Genomic DNA, 13,099 nt, shown 5'->3' with positions numbered 1-13,099 from the left:
CCTGGGTGTCCCAGGGTGCGGGTGCGCAGCGGGGGGTGCGGGTGCAGGGGGGCGGGGGGCGCCCTGGCCCGGCGGGGGCAGCTCTGGGGAGGGAACACACCCGTGTAAGTCTCTCTTCTCCGTGTTCCCGGTGAAGCGGGGCTGCTTGTCACCCCCGGGTGTCTGGGAAGCGTCCCCGGTGCCAGCGCAGCGCCCCGCACCCGGAGTAGCTCGCCGCCCCCATCACTGTTGTCACTGTGGGTGTCCCTGAGTGTTTTCCGTCCATGGCCACCCACAGCCGGTGGGTTGGGGCAGGACATCTCCGCTGTCCTTGGAGGGGCCACGGAAGCCATCTCTCCGTGCCATCGTTGCCCTTGTGTGTCTCACTGGTGGTTCTAAACGCAGACTGGATCATGCCCTTCCCTCCCTCGCTGGAACCCCTTCCTGCTCCCTCTGGAGCTGCGCAGAGACCCCGGGCGTGGAACTCCGGGACACTTGGTCACCCGACCTCCCGTTCCCTCTCGTGTCCAGCCTCCACCGCCCCGGCTCACCTCTTAGGGCTCCTCTCACACTGGTCTGTGTCCCTGGTGTGAGGACCCTCTGTCTGCTGAGAAGTTTTTGTCACCCCTCCTTCCTCTGCCTGCCTGCTGATTCCCTTTGGCACAGCTTCTGGGGCTCTTGCCCTGGACCCATCACACACTAACCTTCCCTGGAACCCTCCTACTGTCCGAGGTGTTTCCCCCATAGTACTTTTCATGCCCCCTAGAAGTCACCTGGCTCCTTGTGTGTCACCATCCGCTCCATCTCCAGTAGGTTTAAGTTCCCGCAGGACAAGAACTGTCTTCTGTGCATATCGATTACCCAGTGTTTCCCGGATTTCCTGGATAAATTGAAGAGTTTCTAAAGTCAGGCAACTCCAGGTTAGCACAGAATCAAGACCGGACAGAGACATTCCAGTATGGAGAATACGTAATGAAATGATTGGGTGGATAAAGAAGCAACAAAAGCATGATTGACCGAATGCATGCGTTTTCTTCTCTTGAGAATCAGCAGAGCAGGAGCAGTTCACGAGGGGCGCACACATGTAGGCTACCCACCCACACGGACATATTAGATGTCAGATGGCCTCGATTCCTCTGCCATCTTGAAGATCCATCCACTCAGCGGATCTAGGATGAGCTGAAGCTCTTCCCAGGCATTGCTCTGACTCTGCTTTTCCAGGGCCTAGAATGTCTGCAGATGAGCTGTGCTCTCGAAGAAAAGCTCTGACTGCTCCCAAGTCTCTGTATTCCTATGAAGCTGGATGCTGTTAATCCTCACTCTTGATTCTGTATTTTCTGAAAACGAGTGTTAAAGTAATTAAACAGGAAAGCCATCAGACTGAGGTGGCTCTTGAATTGGAACAAATGAAATTTAGGGACAACTAACCACAAACAGTCAAGTAGGCTCTCCCAAGAAAGGCAGCTGCTTGCACGGCAACTGAATACGTTGCTTTGTTTCTGGGTCTCCTCGGAAACCTTTCCGCTGAGCTTCTGTGGTGGAGCCCTTACCACTTTTGGCTTGGAATTGATGTTTGCTCAGACGACCTCTTGTAAATTTTCATGTGCCTCAGTTTACCTTAGAACACTAGCCTGGTTCTTAAACGTGTTTTCTAGTTAATGGACCACTGAAATTATTGTTCAAGTCCCTGAAATATTCAAAGCATGCAAATAAGGTTACAATAAATTTGATGAAACTTAGTAGTACAAGTAGAATTGGCTGAATAATTCTTCCTTGATGGTTCAGAAAGCAGTTCAAAATGTGATTTATCTGAGAATGTTTTAGGTCAGTTATCGAGGTCAAATTTGAATCCAATAAAAATTTCCATTTTTAGGCGCACACTTCTATGAATTTTGACAATTTTAGACAGTCGTATAATCAGCATGACGATTAAGATTTAGAATGTTTCAGTCACAGCAAAAATTATTCTCCTGCTTTTTGGAAATAAATCACCATCTGCCACCACAGCTCTTGGCAGCCATGGATCTGAGTTTCTGTTCATATAATTTGGTATAGTTCAGAATGTCATATAAATGAAATTATAGAGTTGGGGCTCATGAGTCTGTCTTCTCTCACTTGGCCTAATGCTGTTGGGGTTTATATATGCTATGTCATATTCCTTGTCACCTCTGAAGTTCTGAATGTCGAGCACCCACACGTGATGGCCTTTAGATGGTCCCCAGTATGTTTTGTGGACTTGCTTCTTCATTCCTCTTAGGTATGCACCTGAGAGTGGTGTTTCTGGGTCATATGGTAAATATATTTTTAACTTTATAAGAAACTACCAAATTATTACTTCAAGTGGGTTTTTTACACCATTTTTGCTCCCACAAACAATGTATGCATGTTCTCATTGTTCAGTATCTCCCTAACACTGTATTTTTAGGACTCTCTCCCCTCTTTTCAATGGTGTGTAACAGTGGGTCGTCTTGCTGCGAGGTTGAACGTCCCTGTGCGTCTCTGCTATCCATATCTCTTCTTCGTTGAAGTCTCTGTGTAAACATTTTGCCTATTTTCAAGTGGAATGTTTGCTTTTCTTACTGAGCTAGGGAAGAACCTTATGTCATCATCATACAAGTCCTTAGTCAGCTGTGTGTTTTGCAGATATTTCTTGCCTGTGCATTGCCGATCTTTCCCTTTTTTGAATAGTGTCTTTTGAAAAGCTAAAGGTTGAAATTTTGATACAGTCAACTATCCTGATTTTTCTGGTATTTTTCTTTCATATTCTGTTCTACACCAGGAAAGGTTGCCTAACTGAAGGTCACACAGTCATCCTCCTGTGATCTCTGCTGAAAGTGTTACAGGTTTATTTAGATTTATGTTCTGTTTCCAGTCAATTTAGGCCTATGATGTGAATTATGGGACAGAGGTTTGTTTTGATGTGTTTTGCATATGGCTGTCGAGTGTGTCACTGACATCCGTTTTAAAGACTACCCTTTCCCGTTGAATGTCTTGGCACCCCTTTGAGAGATCATTTGAACATGTATCTGTGGGTCTATTTCTTTCGGGGTTCTCTGTGTTCCGTTGATTGATATAGACAGCCTCTCACCAATACCACATTGTCTTTAATATTTTAGTGGTATAGCAACTTCAAATTCAGATTGTCTAAGTCCCGCAACTTTGTCCTTCCTTTTCACAATTATCCTGGGTAACCTAGGCCCTTGCATTTTCAAGATGCGTTTTAGAATCAGCTTGCTGGTGTCTATTAAAAGATCACAAGGATCTCGATCACTGCTGCTTTGGATTTGCAGATTAATTTGTGTAGAGGAGATATCTTTACATTTTTAAGTCTTCCAATTCCTAATTGGGCGTGTTTGTCTGTTTATTTGGGTTTTTGATTTACTTTTGATTAAGATTACATAATTTTTAGCATTTAAGTCTTGCATATGTTGGGTTAAATTTATCCCTAAATATTTCATATATTTAATGCACAATATAATGGTACTTGTTTAAATTTCAGTTTCCAACTATTCATTGCTATTGCCAAGAAATGGAGTTGAATTTGTGTCTCTCGGCTTTGTTTCCCATGCCCTGGCTTCATTTGCATGCCTGCTATTGTGCTATTTTGCAGGCTTTTTTCGATTTTCTGCATAGGCAGTCATGTCAGCCACAAATAAAAATAGGTTGGGTTTTTTGTTTTTTTTTTTTCTTTTCCATCTTTGCTTTTCCTTTGTTTGTTTACTGGTGAGGACCATGCTGTTTTTGTGACCCTAGGACACATGCGTTCATTCTTTTCCTGATCAGTTATAGTATCAAACTATTATTTGATAATATGTGTGTAGGTACTCCTTTCAGGTGGAGGAAGTTTTGAGTTCAGTGAGAGTTTTTAGTCAGGAGTGAGCACTGATTTTTGTCCAAGGCTTTTTCTGAATTGGTTAGGACGATCAGGTGGCTTTGTTTTCCATTTCCTGGTGTGGGAAATCGCAGGCATCCATGTTCAATTCTCAGTTCCCTAGCTTGCGGTGAGATTTCTCTTGGTATGCTGAAGGAACTAGATTTTGTGTCTCCGCCGAATCCTAACCGCTTTGGTCCTAGGAGAGAAGGGTCCAGAGGAGTGCATCCTCCTGTCCACAGTTTCCAGTTACCTCCTGTACCCTCTGTTGTCCAGGAGACTGTCCTGTCCTCACACCTGTCCTCAACCGTTTTGGATCCAGTGGCAGCCCATGGAAGAGAGCCCCCGTGTGAGCTCACAGCTACAGCTCTTGCCCTCTCTATGAGCTGGGAACTGCACAGGGCAGCATCCTAAGGGCGGTGGGGAGACTCTCTCTGAGAGTTTGAGCTGATCGATTTTAGAAGTACCTTTTAACTGATTTTCTTTTTAGCCAAAGTGCTTTCACGCCTATAGTATTTTTGCAATTACTTTTACTGTAAATACTGTCTTTGATTCCTCCTAATAGACTACTAAATGCCTCTTATTGCTATTATACTAAGGAATTTTTAACCGTTTCTTAGATATTTGCTTTGCCCACTTTGCCTTTTAACTTTGTCTATCTTCCTGCTGTTAAGGTTATTGGATAGTTTTAAAGTTTAGTTCTATACACTGTATATATTTTATGACTGCTCATCTTTAGTTCTTTTTCTAGATTTACTGAGATATACATATTATATAAGATAGTATAAGTTTAAGGTGCAAAATGTGATGATTTAATCACTATATATATTGCAAAATGATTACTACAGTAAGATTAGTTAATATATCCATAACCTCTCATAGTTGCCTTTTTTAATGATGAGAACACCTAAGATCTATTTTCTTAGCAACTTGCAAAGTATATAATACGGTATTAACTGTCCTCGTCTGTATATTAGATCTCCAGAACTTATTCCTCTTATAAATAGAAGCTTGCACACCCTGACCATCATCATCTTCAGGCCCTGGCAACCACCAGTCTATTCTCTATTTCTATGAAATTTTTTTGTTGCTGTTGTTGTTTTGCTTGTTTGTTTGTTTTTAGGTTTTACACATATGTGAGAACCTACACTATTTCTCTTTTTCTGTCTGATTTATTTCATTAGTGTGACGCCCTCCGATTTTATCCATTTTGTCACAATGGCAGGATTTCCTTCTTTTCAGTGCCTGAATAACGTTCTAATATAACACACACACACACACACACACACACACTCTCTCTCTCTCTCTCTCTCTCTCTCACACACACACTCTCTCTCTCTCTCTCTCTCTCTCACACACACACACACACGTACAATCCATATCATGTATCAATATGTATCCTCTTTTCTTTATTCATTCATGCAGTAATGAATGCATGCTTACATTGTTCCCATGCCTTGGCTGTTGTAAATAATTCTTCAGTGAACGTGGAGGTTCAGATGAATTTTTGAAGGCCTGGTTTTATTTCTTCAGGTGTATACCCAGAAGTGGGATTGCTGGATCATAGGTCAGCTCAGTTTTTATTTATTTATTTTGAGGAACTGTTTTCCACAGTGGATGTAACAATTTACTTTCTGACTAACAGGGCACAAGGGTTTCTTCTTCTCCACATCTAATCAAAAATTGTCATCTCCTATCTTCCTCATTGTAGCCATTCTAATAAGTGTGAAATCAGATACTGTGGATTTGATTTGCATTGATGACTAGTTAGGTTAAACACCTTTTCATGTACCTGTTGGCCTGTTGTATATTTTCTTTGAAAAAATGTCCATCTACTTTTTAATAGGATTGCTTTTTCATTTGTGTCTTTGCTTGGTTTGTTTGTTTGCTCTCGAGTTGCATGAGTTCCTTATGTATTTTGGATCTTAACCGCTTCTCAGATATATGGCTTACAAATATTTTTTCCCATCCCGTAAGTTGCCTTTTTGTTTTGATTTTTTTCTTTACAGAAGCTTTTTAGTTTGATGTAGTTTATTTTTCCTTTTGTTTGTGCTTTTGGTGTCATACCAAAAAATCACTACCAACCCTGATGTCAAAGAGCTTTCCCCTTACGTTTTCTTGCAGGAATTTTATGGCTCCAGGGATTGCATTTAATTCTTTAATCCATTTGAGTTAAGTTTTGTGATTGGTACAGGGAGGGGTCCAATTTCATTCTCTCACATGGGAATCTCCAGTTTCCCCAACACTTTATTAAAGAGACTGTCCGTTCACCATTGAGTCTTCTTGGTTCCCTTGTCAAATAGTAGTTAACCATAGATGCGTGACTTTATTTCTGGGTTCTCAGTTCTGTTTCATTGGTCTGTGTGCCCATTTTTATGCCAACACCATATTGTATTCATTGCTATATCTTTGTATTATCGTTTGAAATCAGGAAATGGGATGCCTCCATCTTTGTTCTGCTCTCTGCTTTGACTATTTGAGGGTTTTTTGGGTATCCATATGCATTTAGGATTTTTTTTCTATTTCCATGATAAGTCCTATTGGAATTTTGATAACAGTTTCATTGAATTTACAGATGATTTTGGGTAGTATAAACATTTTTACATTGTTAAGTCTTCTGAACCATGAGTACAGAATATCTTTCCACTTGTGTGTGTTTTCTTCAGTTTCTTTAGTCAGTCTTATATTTTCAGTACACAAATCTTTAACCTTGTTGATTAAATTTAGAATTCTAAAGATTTTATTGTTTTGATGCTATTGTAAGTGGAATTATTTTCTTTACTTCTCTTTCAGATAATATGTTGTTAGTGTATAAAAATGGAACTTTTTAACATTGATTTTGTATCCTGTAACTTCACTGAATTTGTTTATTACTTTTTACAGGTTTTGGTGGAATCTTTAGTTTTTAGGTATATAAGATCATGTCATCTGAAACAAAATTTTGCTTCTTCCTTTCCAGTTTAGATGCCTTCTATTTCTTTTTCTTGCCTGATTGCTCTAGCTAGGGCTTCTAGTACTGTACGGAATTAGAAGTGATGAGTGGGAAATTTTATCTTGTTCTTAATCTAAGAGGAAAAGATTTCAACCTTTCATCATTGAGTACAATGTTAACTGCAGACTTGTCATATACAGGGTCTGTTATCTTTAAGTATGCTCCTTTTATACCCACTTTGTGGAGTGTTTTGTTTGTTTTTTTTTAATCATGAAAGTATGTTGAATTTTGTCAAATGCTTTTTCTGCATCTGTTGAGATGAGCATATGGTTTTTAATCCTTCATTCTGTGAATTTTGTTTATCACATCTATTGATTTGCATATGTTAAACTATCTTTGCATCTCAGGAATAAATCCAGGTGAGTGATTCTGTCAATATGCTGTTGAATTTGGTTTCCTAGAATTCTGTTGAGAATTCTTGCATCTGTATTGATCTGGGATATTTTCTTGTGCATATCTGTCTTTGTTATCAGGGTAATGCTGGTGTTATAAAATGGATTTGGGAGTGTTCCCTCCTTTCCAGGTTTTTGGAAGAATTTGGGAAATATTGATAGTAATTTTTATTTAAATGTTTGGTAAAATTCAACAGTGAAACCATCTGATCCTAGTTGAAAAGTTGTAGATCAGTGTTTCAGCCCACTCAGTTGTTACTGGTTTATTCAGATTTTTAATTTCCTCATGATTCAGTCTTGGAAGTTTGTATATTTCTGAGAATTGATCCATTTCTCCTAGATTATGTAGCTTCTTAGTACACAAATCATTCACAGTACCCTTTTGTGATCCTTTATATTTCTGTGGTATCAGTTCTAATGTCTTCTTTTTCATTTATAATTTTATTTGTGTCTCACTTTCTTTTTCTTGGTGAGTTTAACAAAGGTTTGTCCGTTTTACCATTGCAAAAAGACAGCTCCGTGTTTTATTGATTTTTTTCTATTGTCTTTCTAGTCTCTGTTGTATTTATTTCTGCTCTAATATTTATTATTTCCTACTTTTTATGAACTTTGGGCTTTGGGCTTAATTTGCCTTCTTACAACTTCTTTTGTTTCATTTAGGTTTTGATCTGTGTGGCGTAAGCAAAGATAATTTGGACAGGGGTTCTTTTCTGTAGATCTGATATGTATTTAATGTTCTCTTTTCTGCTCGATGGACTTCCTCCATTCTTGAGTGATTATCTGTCTGATTAAGATTGCAGTTTCATGCAGTTTAGTGAAGTTTCTGCTTGCATCTAAAGCATGATTTAGTTCCTCTCCTCCTTCTTCTTGAGTATTATTTTCTTTGTTATATTTTAGAACGTCTTAAATTTCTTCTTACTTGGTATATAGCTGATATGATTTAGCCATTTTTATTCAAGTTGTTCTCATGAGGTTACATTTATTTATTCTTAGAAATGTGAGCTATAATTTTATTATCCTATAAACATTGGTACTGACTCAATAGTGCCATGATTTGAAGTATCTAGTTACTGTGTTTGTTGATCATATCTTTTTAACTATAATGTGCTAGTAGCATTCCATTTCTATTTATAGAGGCAAATTTTTTTTTTCAGGAAGAAATATGTCTCAAACTATCTACCTAAAGTAAAAAAGCATATCTATTTTTAATACACATTGCTATGCAAGGTACTTACCATCAATCTGTGAGCATCACGAGATGGATTATCTGTCTACAGAACCAGAGTCTTATTTTTGTCCCAGGTTAATATGGAAATGGCTCAAGAAAATATAAGCACTCAGAAAGGCAGGTCTTAAGCTGAGAATGTTTCGGAATTATAAAATCTCTCTTTATGTTGAAACCACCATTTTTTTTTTTTAAATACAGCAATATCATTTGCTTTCACTTTTTATGTCAGGTTATACTAAGAGAAAAAAAATTTAAGTGGGGGATTTGATGACAAAGGCATCTATTTCAAAAGAACATGTAGTCAAAAACTCAAAGTAACCAAAAAAGATATGTTTCTAAAGGCAGAAAGATTCTGATATATTTGAAATGGTACCACGCAACCCTGCTAAAAAACAATACTCAGTTTTCCTCATTTTAATCACTTAAACTTTTACCAAGTGATACTAACTGTATCTGTTTATCTAGAGTGAGAAGCAGCCTCTGGGAGAGAAGGTGATCACACTACCTCCGGGCTGCTTTCTTAAAAGCTCCGTGACTCGGTAAATACTGTCGTGCTGAGTGACCTGTATGACCCTGAGCACAGAGTCTGAATCTGTTGCTCGACACAGTCAGCTTATGCCGATGCTCTAGTCATAGGAGTAAAGTCATTTCTACCTATTAATTTGCCTTTTATTAATGAAGAATATTTATCAGCACATTAGTCAATTAAAATATACTCGTGATTAAAAATATATTTTGGAATCTTATAGTTTTGCTGATAATAAGGCTGAGATGAATTTAACATTTTTTTTTTTGTATTTGTGAGAGGTTTAAGGAATAACTACTTGTAAAGGGAGAAAACATATTTCTAAATCATTCATTTTGCTGTCACAACAGTTTACTCCCTCACCCCCACAGTATTTGTTATTTTGTAACAGAATGCATAGAAGCCACCCTCCTGGGATCAGCATAATTTTACACCATCGAGGTTCAGAGTCACGAAAATGGTACTGAAGCAGGGTAGGGGGCTGTCACCAGCATTGGAAGGAAAGTGGGATCTAAGTGGCTTGTAGAACTGAACTGATTAGAAACCAAAGAGAACACATCAAGCAGGAACTTGTCTTCAGCATGCCAGGCTCTGGGCTCTGACTCTTGCTTGATACTGCCTGGTTCATGTGGAAGTGGGGGGCACTCATTAAAACATACAGAGCAGTAAGATATCCCCTTCCTTAAAGATAGAAAGGAATAAGCACCGAACGAGACTCTTAACCATAGGAAACAAACTGAGGGTTGCTGGAGGGGAGGTGGGGAGATGGGGTAACTGGGTGATGATGGGCCTTAAGGAAGACATGTGATGGGGGAACACTGGGTGTTATACACAACTGGTACGTAACTGAACATGACATCTGAGGCTAGTGATGTACTATATGTTGACTAATTGAATTTAAATGAAAAAAAGGAAATAAACAAATACTAATTTCTGATACACAAAGTTACTATTTAGGTGCGTTTTTGTAAATATTCTCTTGGAACTGCCCTTACTAATGAATAATACTGTATATCATCTTCAAGAGTTGGCTCCTTGACAGATACATGCACAAATGCAGACACATTTCCTTTACTTTGTGATTTTTGTAATCTTTACCACACTAAAGAGTAAGAGAATAGAAAATTAGATGTAAACTGTGTACAAGGGAGCTTACGAAAGATATATCAAATATATTTTGTTTTTATTGCATATAGCAGTCTGAGGATGTGAGGGAGTGTTGAGGATGTATAGGTTTATGTTTTCTTTAGAGACTAGATATGTATGTATTTGCCAAAGTATATGTAATACAAAATATATGTAATTGTCAAAATCCACGTAATACATAAAGAAGGAAATATATTTAATGAAGGCACAAATTTAGTAAAATAAAAATGGAAATCTTTGAAAAAATTTCATCAATATTGAGACTATAGATGGTTCAGGTGAGCAAAGAGAAGTAAAAAAAATGAGTAATCAAAAATTTTCAACAAATGCTGTCAGAATCATAGACACACACACAACATTAGTCAAGTTCGGCTTTCAATGTCGTGAATGACTATCCTGTGGTTTTGTGCTAAAACATGCTGATTTTGTGGGAAAGAGGAATTGGAAAATTAAAAACGACAACACTTTCTCCCCTAACTGCAGGTTTTGTCTCTGTGTTATTTTTCTTTCCTTTAAATTAAATTGCATGATGTGTACCAAAAAAGTCCCACTGTGTGTTTAACCGTTTAGCTCTTTTTTGGATATTATACATGGATGGACAACTTTGAATAATTATTTAATAATTAAAAGTTACTTATAAAACTACACTAATCAGTATTGTATTCTTAGTGATTGAGGAATCACTTTGGAACTTAAAGGATGAAGTCATAATCCTTGGTGAGCATTGCAATGTGTTTGTTGATAGTGTTAGTTCAAATTATGGTGAATGGCATTTAGAGAAATTTAAGTGTACAAATACTACGCAATATACAATGTAAATGTATGTTTTAGAAGTTCCTTTTTAAAGTGGGATTTTTTTTTAAAGTAGAATTATTCCTTTTATTGCAAAACAATAATATAATGATTTCTGTACTTTTCTTTATAAGAATAAAATAAAACAACTGATGTTCAAAATTGGAACCCGGATAATCAGACAAAAAAATCACATTTATTTCAATAGTTCAAAGTGCAAATACAGCAAGTCAGTTCACGTTTCAAGATACAGTTTTAAGTATAATGAAAACTTGATATACAAAAATGAAAGGGTAAATAGCAGAAATAAAGCTCAATTTTTTAAAAAATTCAAGTAACCCGAAAACCTTTAGACTAAAATATTCCACTCACAATTCAGAAATGCCTTAATTTACAGACACCAGTAGTGCAGTGCAATCCCAAAGGACTTCTCAAAGAAAAAGAATCACCCCAAACCGGCTGGCTCAGGACAAGAGTGAAGTTCTCCGTGCTGGCTACTCCTGTTCTGGCAGCCTCACTCACACTGTCAACTGATACGGTTCAACCCATGATACTTTGATGTTCAGGCAATTCCAAAAAATGTATAAAGTTCAATATGAGGCCAACACCCTACTAAGAGAGTTTCTGAAACGGCCACTATATATTTAAAAGATTTTAAGGACCAATTTCAACTTCAGGCCTATGATATTACCGGGGAAAGACATAGATTAATACTTCTTCCATTACTTAAAACCCTTCTGTAAGGTTAGCAACATGGCCTTTACCACTTCCTCATGAAAAATTGTACTTAAATACATATTTACTTATTTCTACACATACAGAGCTTTTATGTAAAGTAGAAAAAGTCCCCACCAGGAAGATAATTAAAGGTTGTTAATGTTCTCTGTATCACTTAGCAGCCAAGACACATGTTTATTTCTGCTCTGCAGAAGCAATGTTAGCTACTTGCTTCAATTCAGGAAAAGTGTGTACCTTCAGGAAGGTTTAGATGAGATACTTATTCAGTCTTTTTCTCAATCTTCTTCATCTTTTCATTGTAAGCAACAAATTGAGAGTCTGTTCCAAAAATTCTATCCCACCATGTAAATGTTGAAGCGTAGTTTCCGATGAAGTTCTTATGGTGGAAATCATGATGCCGAGAACCAGCATAGAAAGGGATCAGATTTTAGAGGGTTGAGAGGAATGTCATAACCACTATGGACGTCAGTAGTTTCTATCAAACGAATAGTCACCCATGCCCAAAGGAGAATGACGTGATCACATAAAAGCATGATTCCAATGAAAAATCCAGTTCCAAGAATCAGAGTTTCCAAGGGATGTGCATATTCAGCTTCCATTCCAAATGGAGCCTGAAACTCATGATGAACTTTATGAATATATTTATATATTCTTTTGTGGTGTAAGAGCCTATGCAGGAAATAGTGCCAGGTATCCTCAATCACCGCACAGCCAAAGCATTTTGCCAAAAGCAGGTACCATCTTGGCGTTCTTTCCCAATCGTAAGGTATATTAAAATACTCTGTAAAATAATAAGTTCCACAGATCAAAGGAAGCTGGATAAAAAAGTGATTAAAGAGAAGTACTTTAAAACATTTCCACTGGTTTTCCCATGTTTCTGGTTTATCCTTTTGAATTTTGTACTTTTTCATGTATGGTATAAATTGAAACAAAAATCCAGGTAAACAGAACAAGAAATAAAGGACCTCATGAACTATCAAGGATCCCCATGTTGCAATCTGGACTTTGTATAATTATCCAACATATAGTTCCATGCATTTTTAAATGGTTCTTGTAGAGGGTTCTCAGGTAAAAGTGAATCTACATACTCCACAGCCAAGGATGCTGAACTAAAGATGCTGATACTTTCATTTGTTGCCATTTTTCAAATCTCTACAGAAAGTCTTAGAATTCTGGACGACCGCGCGGGAACTGCAGGCCACGGCCACCCAGACTCCACCAGGTGCTGCAGCCTCGGAACCTGCCTCTCCTTAAAGTGGGATTTTTAAAAAATTTATTTATTTATTTATTTATTTATTATTTTTATTTATTTATTTTATTTAGTTTTTCCTTCAAACTTTACATTTAATCTGCAATATATTGTAATTGTATCCTAGTTCATCGTCTTGATCCTTGATTCCTAGATCTCATGTTTGTTGGTTAGCAATTCCTTTTT

General features: G+C 37.7%; 1 pseudogene across 1 annotated transcript; it reads right to left on the bottom strand.

The window, feature by feature from the left end:
• Positions 1-11,781: 11,781 nt before the first annotated feature.
• LOC308338804 (methylsterol monooxygenase 1-like) lies at positions 11,782-12,898 on the bottom strand (annotated as a pseudogene). The gene has a single exon. The product of its transcript is annotated as a methylsterol monooxygenase 1-like (transcript).
• Between the last annotated feature and the right edge of the window lie 201 nt (positions 12,899-13,099).

Source organism: Martes martes, assembly GCF_963455335.1.
Source record: "Martes martes genome assembly, chromosome: 2".
Taxonomy (NCBI): domain Eukaryota; kingdom Metazoa; phylum Chordata; class Mammalia; order Carnivora; family Mustelidae; genus Martes; species Martes martes.
Note: the sequence above shows the minus strand (reverse complement) of the source record. Positions and strands in the feature narration are given on the sequence as shown.